Source organism: Hyaena hyaena, unplaced genomic scaffold (genome assembly GCF_003009895.1).
Source record: "Hyaena hyaena isolate Hyena2069 unplaced genomic scaffold, ASM300989v1 scaffold_6, whole genome shotgun sequence".
NCBI lineage: Eukaryota > Metazoa > Chordata > Mammalia > Carnivora > Hyaenidae > Hyaena > Hyaena hyaena.
The window spans coordinates 8,598,078-8,606,542 of record NW_024080638.1 but is presented as its reverse complement, the minus strand read 5'-3'; positions in this window follow the sequence as shown (position 1 = coordinate 8,606,542).

Below are 8,465 nucleotides of genomic sequence, written 5' to 3'. Positions count from 1 at the left end.
AGTGAGTGTGGTGGGAAAAGTCCCACATAGGTGTCAGAAGGGATGGATTTATACCCTGGCCCAACCACTAACTCACTGTATAACCTGGAGCTATTCCTTTCCCCTCCCTGGAACTCTGGATCCATGTCTCAAAAGTGAAGGGGCTGGATTTGAATTTCTCCAAAATCTCTGCCATCTCAGAAGACCAGGATCTCTCACCCCAGACCTGTGACCTAAGATCCCAGGCAGTGTTCTAGAAGTCCTGCAATCAAAGGAAAGGCCCTCACACCAGTCTAAATCCAATGATACTAGAAGTATCTGGCTTCATGTCACCTCAGCACTGTCAGAATTTGGGGACAAGTCTCAGAGTACCTTGCCAGATGATGTGAGCAGTGAGATCTAAAATGTATAAAAGAAAGGGTTGCCCAACTGATCATCCTGAATCTAAGAGGCCTCCTGGTATTTGGAAAACTACCTGACTGGGCTTGACTCCATTCAAGTTAAGATTGACAATAACTCAACAACAGACAGCTTTTGTGTCTTTTTGGGAAGGGCTGTGCATTCTGCAAACACTCCAACAGTGGGCAGTGGTCATGGTGATGCAGCCATTTGGTCAGGCAATGCTGCCGCCATTTCTCACATGATCTCTCTCAGGGAACCATTTCTGTGGAGGGTTATTAAGGCCCCAAAGTGTTGTTGATAAATGATGATGTCCCTGTAAATGATGAGAAGGCCTTCTGAACAATGGCAACCTCCTCTCCTGAGTTGGGCAACCATGAGATTTCTCTAGCTATGTCAACCTACCTTTACATCCATCCATCATTTCCGAAGGAGCACCTTATCTGTTTGAAAGAAGGACTATTCAGCTTGAAGTATAAATCCCCAGAGCTGATGCTTCAGAAGAAAAAAGGGACCCTTAACTGCATGCAAAAGACTGGAGCAAAATTTGCATTTTTCTCTAAAAAGGAGGAGGGAAAAGAAAAATGTTGGAAGTCGGGCGTGTTTGTCAGAGAAAGACTAGGAAAAATTTAAAAGAAGAAAAGGAAAAAAAAAGACTCAGTAGTGTTGGTATGGATGAGAAGGACTTGGGAAAACAAAACAGCTAGGGAAAAATGTAAGTCATTTGCTGAGCCGCATACTTACTGTCAGCCTCCTCCTAGGCCTCCTCTATGAAATATTCAGTAAAGTCTACATTTCTCATAACACTTTCTATGAGTAGATTCGTTGGGAGGAGCAGGCATTAGAAGAAGTGTTGAATACAGCAAGCCAAGTATGTAGTAAACAGAGACAGATTTTGAGGACCCAAAACTAGAAAGTAAGGGAGTATGTGGCATTTGAGTTATAACCTAACTCAGAAGGACAAATGAACCTTGCTTAAGCCAACTCATGCATTCTTGAAAAGGTATCTCCAATCTATGCTGTATAAACTAACCAAATCTTCTACCATCTCATACTCAAAGTTCAGAAAGATCCCATTCCTTCTCTGAGCAGAAACACCTGACTTTTACACTGAGAGTGGCTCCTACTCTCAGTCTCTGTCAAGCAATGCTTTGAAAGCCGACAGCTGAAGACACAGGGGACACAGCATTTAAAGCAGTTCTGTAGCAAGACAAAGTAATCATTAGTAACTCCACTGAAAATAATACGGAGTGGATAATCTGGAAAGTTTAAACCCAGATTCTCTTACTCCCTGAAGGTTAACCAGCCCCTGGGAATGTGGTAGCATCTATGCAAGTAAAACAAATAATTTTTCTAACTAGGAATCCAGACTAACCAAAACATATGCCCCCTTGGGCAAAACCAAACTGGAGCTCACACATACATACACACACACACACACACACACACACACACACACACATAGCATACATGCAGAACTTGTATAGAAGAGAGATATGTGAGTTGGTAAGAAACAATCAGTATAGACTAAATGTGTTCCTACCCTTGAGGAATTTATAAGACTTTCTTTCTCCACATTTGGTAACTTTTTCTTCACCCAGTCTACCACCCACTGATGCCTCCTCAACTTACCCCAGTTCCCTCTTAGAATTCTCCAGTCACACAAAGTTTGGCCCAGAGGAGAGCGCAGCAGCCCCAGGAGGGATGATAGGAATAGTCTGTAGAGGGAGGAAATACTGAGGGAAATTAGGCAGAATTTACCATACAGGAGAGCCTTCCAGAATCCCTGGAATACCGCTGATTATTCTGGCACTGGGGGACAAAGCCCTTAAGTTAAGAGGATTGAGAAGTCAGTCCCTGTGGTCCCTGGAAAAATCCTGAGTGACGAGCTAAGCCAGTGTTAGAATGCAAGCCCAATAGACGGCAGAGACTTAGAAGTCCTCACGTGTGGTTAGTAGCAGAGCTGAGATCAGAGCTAGCAGCTGAGCCCAGCCTCCTGACTCCCCTGTCCATTATTTCCTACCACCCTTGATATGCTTTGTCCTGTAGCCTTTCTGTAATTCCTCAGGTCACATGTTTCCGGCCCTGCACCAGGGTGGTCCCCAGCATTTAGGGCTTCCTCTGTTCTTCTTTGCACCACTTGGATCCTCCAGACCCATCATTCAAATGTGAGACACAGATAGTCTATAGATTCAGTACATGATCAAATCACAGAAAAAGGTCAAGGTCTCATATAGAAAAGTATAATCTCCCAGAAACTGGAAGAAATAATTTAAAAATTAAAAGCTTACTGTTTTAATTTGAAGCTATGTATGTGTGTATGTATATGTGTGTGTACATATATATACATATATACGTGTCATATACGTGTGTTTTATATGCATGTATATGTGTGTGTGTGTGTGTGTGTGTGTGTGTGTGTGTGTGCACCTGCTTTGCTCTAGTAGTTATTTTACAGATTATCTGCTTAACCTATTGTCAGAGGAGGAAGCTTGATTCTTGCTCTGGGCATTGCAAAATGTGTATACACTTCTATTTATTTTTAATTATGAAAAGAACAGAAAATAATTTCTCCCAGTGCCTCCTTGCTTATTTAATAACTATTAATATTTTGCCATGTTTGCTTCTGCTTCTTTGTAAAAAGAAAATACTGCAGATAGAGCACTCTCACTCCCCCATCCTTTTCCTTGTAGCCTCTCCTTAGAGAGCTTCTGCCCTGAAGTTGTGTGCCCCTTCACTTACATAATTTTACAGTTGTTTTCCCATAAGTATATATAGTACAATTTTCTGTGGCTTTAAAAATTTCAATAAATGATATCATGCTTCATATTACATATGTGACTTGAAATTTTTCATGTAGTGTTGATGTTTTCAGATTGATACAGAATGACACATGTGGATCTGGCTCACCTGTTCAACTGTTTTATCGGATTTCATTGTTTGACTATGCCAGATGCCCTGTGCTCCTATGAATGAACATTTAACTTGCTTCTTGATATTGCTACAATGAACATATTTCCCTGAACAGCCCCCAGTCCTTACTGCTATTTTTCTATACAGCAAAAATTATAAATAGTATCTTGACACTAGTGAGTCAACCTTGGCTAATGAGGTTAGACCCGTCTATGGTCACAGCTTGTGAGCTGGAGCTTTGGAATCTAAAAAGCTCTCTCCATCTTTCCTAGAACTTCTGTGCTCTGCACATCCATTCCACACACAGCTCCTGAGCACCAGCGTGGTGTGGCGCTAGGACCCCATGCCAGGTGCTGGGTTATCTCCCTGCATGGGATGAGCCGTGGCTCTGCCAGACTGCTACAGAATCAACCCCAATTAACATGGGGTTTGAAACATACCTTCACAAGGCGCTCTGGGGCTGCCCTGGATCCAGTCCTCTCTCTAGAGAGTAAATAAAAAATACCACAAGGTATGAAGGATGAGTGCAACGCCGGGAGGAAAATTCTCCCCCAAGACCAAATGTCTGTATTCCTTGGGGTCCCTTCCAGATCTCTTTTCTCTTCACCCTCCATGCTGTCTCCCTGAATGGCTTAATCAACTCCCCCTGGTTTCAATGGCAGCTTCTTGCCAATGACTGCCTAACTTATATCTCCAGCTTTGATTTGCTCCTAAAATTCAACCCCACATATTCAGTAGCCACTGGGCTCTCTACCTATTAGTTCTTTCTGAGACCTTGCAATGGAAGATTGGCACTCCACATCTAGTATAGTGACTTTCAAGTGTGTTTCCCATGACTCAAGAGAAGAAATGCTCTCCTTTACAAACAAAGATAATTACACACACACACAACCCTAAGACCAAGGATACATTAAGCAATGCTGACCCTAGCTACTCATGACTAAGAAAAAAAAAATTCCTGTTGTGACCACCTGAATAGATTCGATCATGCTGTCATGAGTCACAACCCACAGTCTGCAAATATTATTCTAGCATGACTTTCCTTGCTCCACAAGTTGGAAGGCTCAAAGTATACTTTGCTAATTCTATTGCAGCTTGAGTTCTAGAAGAGTGTAAGTCCAAGATGGACAAGATTTTAGAATGTGGTCCACTCTGCTAGCAAGCAGACGTGTTGGGTTTTCTGCAGGTGGCATTTGCAGGGGCTCCAGTATTCCCACGTGAGATGGGTGGGTGCAGTGAGTCTGAGCACAGGGACGGGAGCATCCATTCTGCTGACGTGTTCTGTTGCAGATTAGTGGTGGTTCTAGATCTGGCAGCAGTAGCTGCTTCCTGATTATGGTGGTTTCCTGTTTGAAACAGTGGTGTTGTGGCTCTAGAAGGGTACCTTCCTGACTGCAAGGTTGTTGAAGAGGCAGCAGCCACCCTAGCAGCCCTGTTCTGTGGGGAGGCATTCGAGGTTGCTCCTGAAAGTTCCACCTAGATTCTGTGTCTTCAGCCCTCTCGGCGAGTCTGTAAGCCACTTGACACTCCGTGATAAATACCTTCCTGCTAAGCAAGCTGGAGTGTCATCTATTCTCTGCAAATGATCCCTGATTTTGGATACAGTCTCAACATGTAAAGCCGACTTCACAATACCCAAACTTGTCACTGTTCCTATGTCCTAAATCTCAAGGGCAATCTGAGTCTGTCATGACCCTCCTTTCCTATCATCCATCCAACCAACACCTGTCCAGTTCATTAAGCTCTCTTGTTCCCCGCCAGAACCATTGCACCTGGATTACCCTTGTCACCTCCTGACTCACATCCTGGCTCCTGTCTTCCCTCTTACAAATCCCATCTCTAGATAGAGAGCACCATCATTCCGGGGGCTGAGTAATAATGACCAATAATAATGATGATCAAGCTCTTCCATGTTCTGCATTTTTCACAAACACACTCATTGAATCCCCCAAACAGCCTTGTGAGGCAGGTATTTTTATCCCCACATCGCACACAGTGACATTGAGACTCTGAGACATCAGGTAGCATGGCCACTAGATTGTAGAGCTGGAATTCAAGCCCTCTGGTGTGAATGTCCCCCGCTCCAACATTCCATTTTCCAACCACTATGGACCCAGCCTTCCTAAAACCTAAGTTCCCTAAACCAGCTCCATCCCCATCGAGATCTTTCTTTCCTCTCTCACTTCATGCCACCTCCCACCTTGTGCTTGATACAAATCACACCAAACTTCTTCCCGTTCTTCAAACCTTCCATGCTCAGCCTTGCCACCAGGTGTTTGCAAGTGTTCTTCCTTCAGCCTGGAATATTCACTTTGCTCTCTTTGCCTGGCTAACTCCCATCATTGTTCCGATCTCCTTAGAGAAGTCTTCCTGACTCTTCTGGCCTCACCTAAGTCCCTGCTGTCTTCTTCCCTATTTGTCCTGTCCTTATGTGCATGATGCTCTTTACCCTGGCTCTCTCTCTATATTTCCTCTCCAGCATCTAAGTCCCTGGAAGACAGATCCTATCAATCTTATTCAAGCACTGGGTCCTCACAGCCCAGCACAGCCCCTAGGATATAACAGCCATTCAATGACTATTTCTTAAATGAATAATCAAAGAAAATCTCTTTAAACACAGGCCATATTCTAGGGGAAAGTTAGCAAACAAGCCATCCAAAAGAGAAAAAAAGGACTAAAAATTCTTTAAAAAGTATGGAAATGTGAATTGAAAGCCACTTTTTCTCCTGAATGTTTCTCAGCACTCAAGAGACGGAAGAGAGCTATTAAAGAAAGGGCAAGTGTCCAAATGCCAGAACTCATCTGTGCCATCTGAGAATTTGGAAGGCAAAAAAACAAAAAACGAACAAACAAAAAAACCCAAGATGTTCACTTGGTTTATTGAACCCTCTCTATGAACTAGGTGTAGTATATTTGCTGTATAATCTATCTCCTTTCCTATCCCTATGAGATAGCTATATGCTGTTCTAATCGTTTTATAGGTGGGTATACTCACCCTAGAGTATAAATCAAATTTTGGTGCAGCTTAGAATTAACTGAAAGACTTTTTTCAAAAAAAATATAATGCTTATTTGTTTTTGAGAGAGTACAAGCAGGGTAGGAGAGGAGAAAGGGGCCAGAGGAGCCAAAGCAGGCTCTGAACTGACAGCAGAGAGCCCATTGCAGGGCTTGAACCCACAAACCATGAGATCGTGACCTGGGCCAAAGTCGGAGGCTTAACTGACCGAGACACCCAGGCACCCCTCAATTAAAAGACTTTTTAATGTCTGATCTCCAGCCCACAGCCCAGGCCAATAAAATTAGAATCTCTGGGGTTGCCACTCAGGCATCAGGATTATTTTAAACTCCCAATCTTTAAGTTAAGTTGGAGAGTTAGTGGTTTAAATCCTAACTATCTGTATTGTGCCCTGAACCTACACCAGAGGGCTTGCAAAAAATACAGAATCTCACATCCACCCAGACCTACTAAAACAAAACCAACATTTTGATAAAATCTATGAGACTGTCATTCAGGGACACCGAACAGTTTGAGGACTGTTCGTTCAGATGACTGTCCCTGGTAAGTGTAGAAGAGGTCTCTGAATCCATTGTTCTTCCCCGTTTCCCCCCAGGTGATTTTGGGAAATGCATCCTCCCTCCCCTTCTGCCATTTATGCAAATATGAGGGTCTAGACACTACCAAAAACAATGTTAAGTCACCATGATGGTATTCAATTGTAATTATCACTGAGTTTAAACAAAAAACTGCTTTTGGTCCAGATCTTTCCCTTGGGTAGCTTGGGCAAGAGCTGGGACAGGATTGTAACCAATATGTTGAAAGCTTGGGACGTAGTCCAGTGTAGGGGATGTACTTTCCCTATGATGGAGGAAAGCGAGAACCAAGTGTGGGGGTGGCACATGGGAATGGACAGTTTGGAAACCTGAGTGTGAATCCTAGCTCCGGCAGTGATTAACATGAGGATCTTGGTGAGTCACAGACACTCTCTATGTTTCCTCAACTGTAAACTGAGAAGCGTAATCCTTTCCAAAGCTGTGGGAAGAACATACAATAAGCTTGAAAAGTGTACAAATGTGAGGTCTTTTATTACATTCAGTATCTGCAAAGGAGTTTCACTGTGGGAGAGGAGCAGGAAAAAGCTCAAGGGCAAGTATGAGAGCAATGATAGTTCCCTGAAACTCACTGAAGCCGTCTCCATCTGCGTCTGGAAAAACCAGCCACTGGACCAACAGAGATGTTCATGAGGCAAACACCCAACGAGTGCTTTCATACTATAGGGAAAATTAGCCCGGATAAGCCTACTGAATATTTGAGAGATGGAACCTTGGGGGCCGCCTCCCTGTGTCTCCCTCACGACAACACTGTTCACATACTGGAGTGTTGGTGTTTGTGTGTCTTTTTTTGTTTTTTCCCACTTAGGATTGAGCACCTAGAAGCAAGAAATTTACCCCAATTTCCAGCACTTGGATCAGTGTCTAGCACAAGGTCAGCACTCAAGAAATGTGTGGATTCCCTTGCAGTGAGACAGGGAATTACCAGTTGAGGGTATCGGCTCAACTAGTCAAAAACGTGCTGCATTGCAGTCTGATCCAGCCTCGCGAACAGAAAGCTCCAAGTGAAAACCAGCTGACATATCTCGTCATTTTGTTCCTACTGCTGGGGGCCCAGAGAACATAACTGCCGTGACCTTTCTGACTTTGCCTTCCACTATCACAACTAGTTCCATTTTAACAGCTGGCCTGTTGCTCACAGCAACAGGGGCCCAAGTAGTCAAGGGAAGAAAGGCCATGACCCATCATGGGACTGACACACCAAGATGAAGAAAAGGCGAGAAAATGCTTAAGGAAGCTTCACTGCCAAAGTTACTTGCATACACCAGCCCTGAACCGAATCTGACCTTTTCATGCTCCTTTTTCATTAGTTAGGGTGTGTTTGCTTAAATAGCCTGATATCACATAAGTATATATCATCGCTAACACTGACTGAGTGCCTCTTTACCAGTTCCAGGCGTCATTATTGGAGCCCTCGATACTGTTATTTCATTCTCGTGCTGTTTTATGAGATAAAGGTTCCCATTCCCACGTTACAGATGAAGAAATGGAGGCTCAGAGAAATGCATACAGACGTCTAAGTAGCTCAGAAGCCAGGGTGTAAATGCTCACAGTCTGAGTCCAAA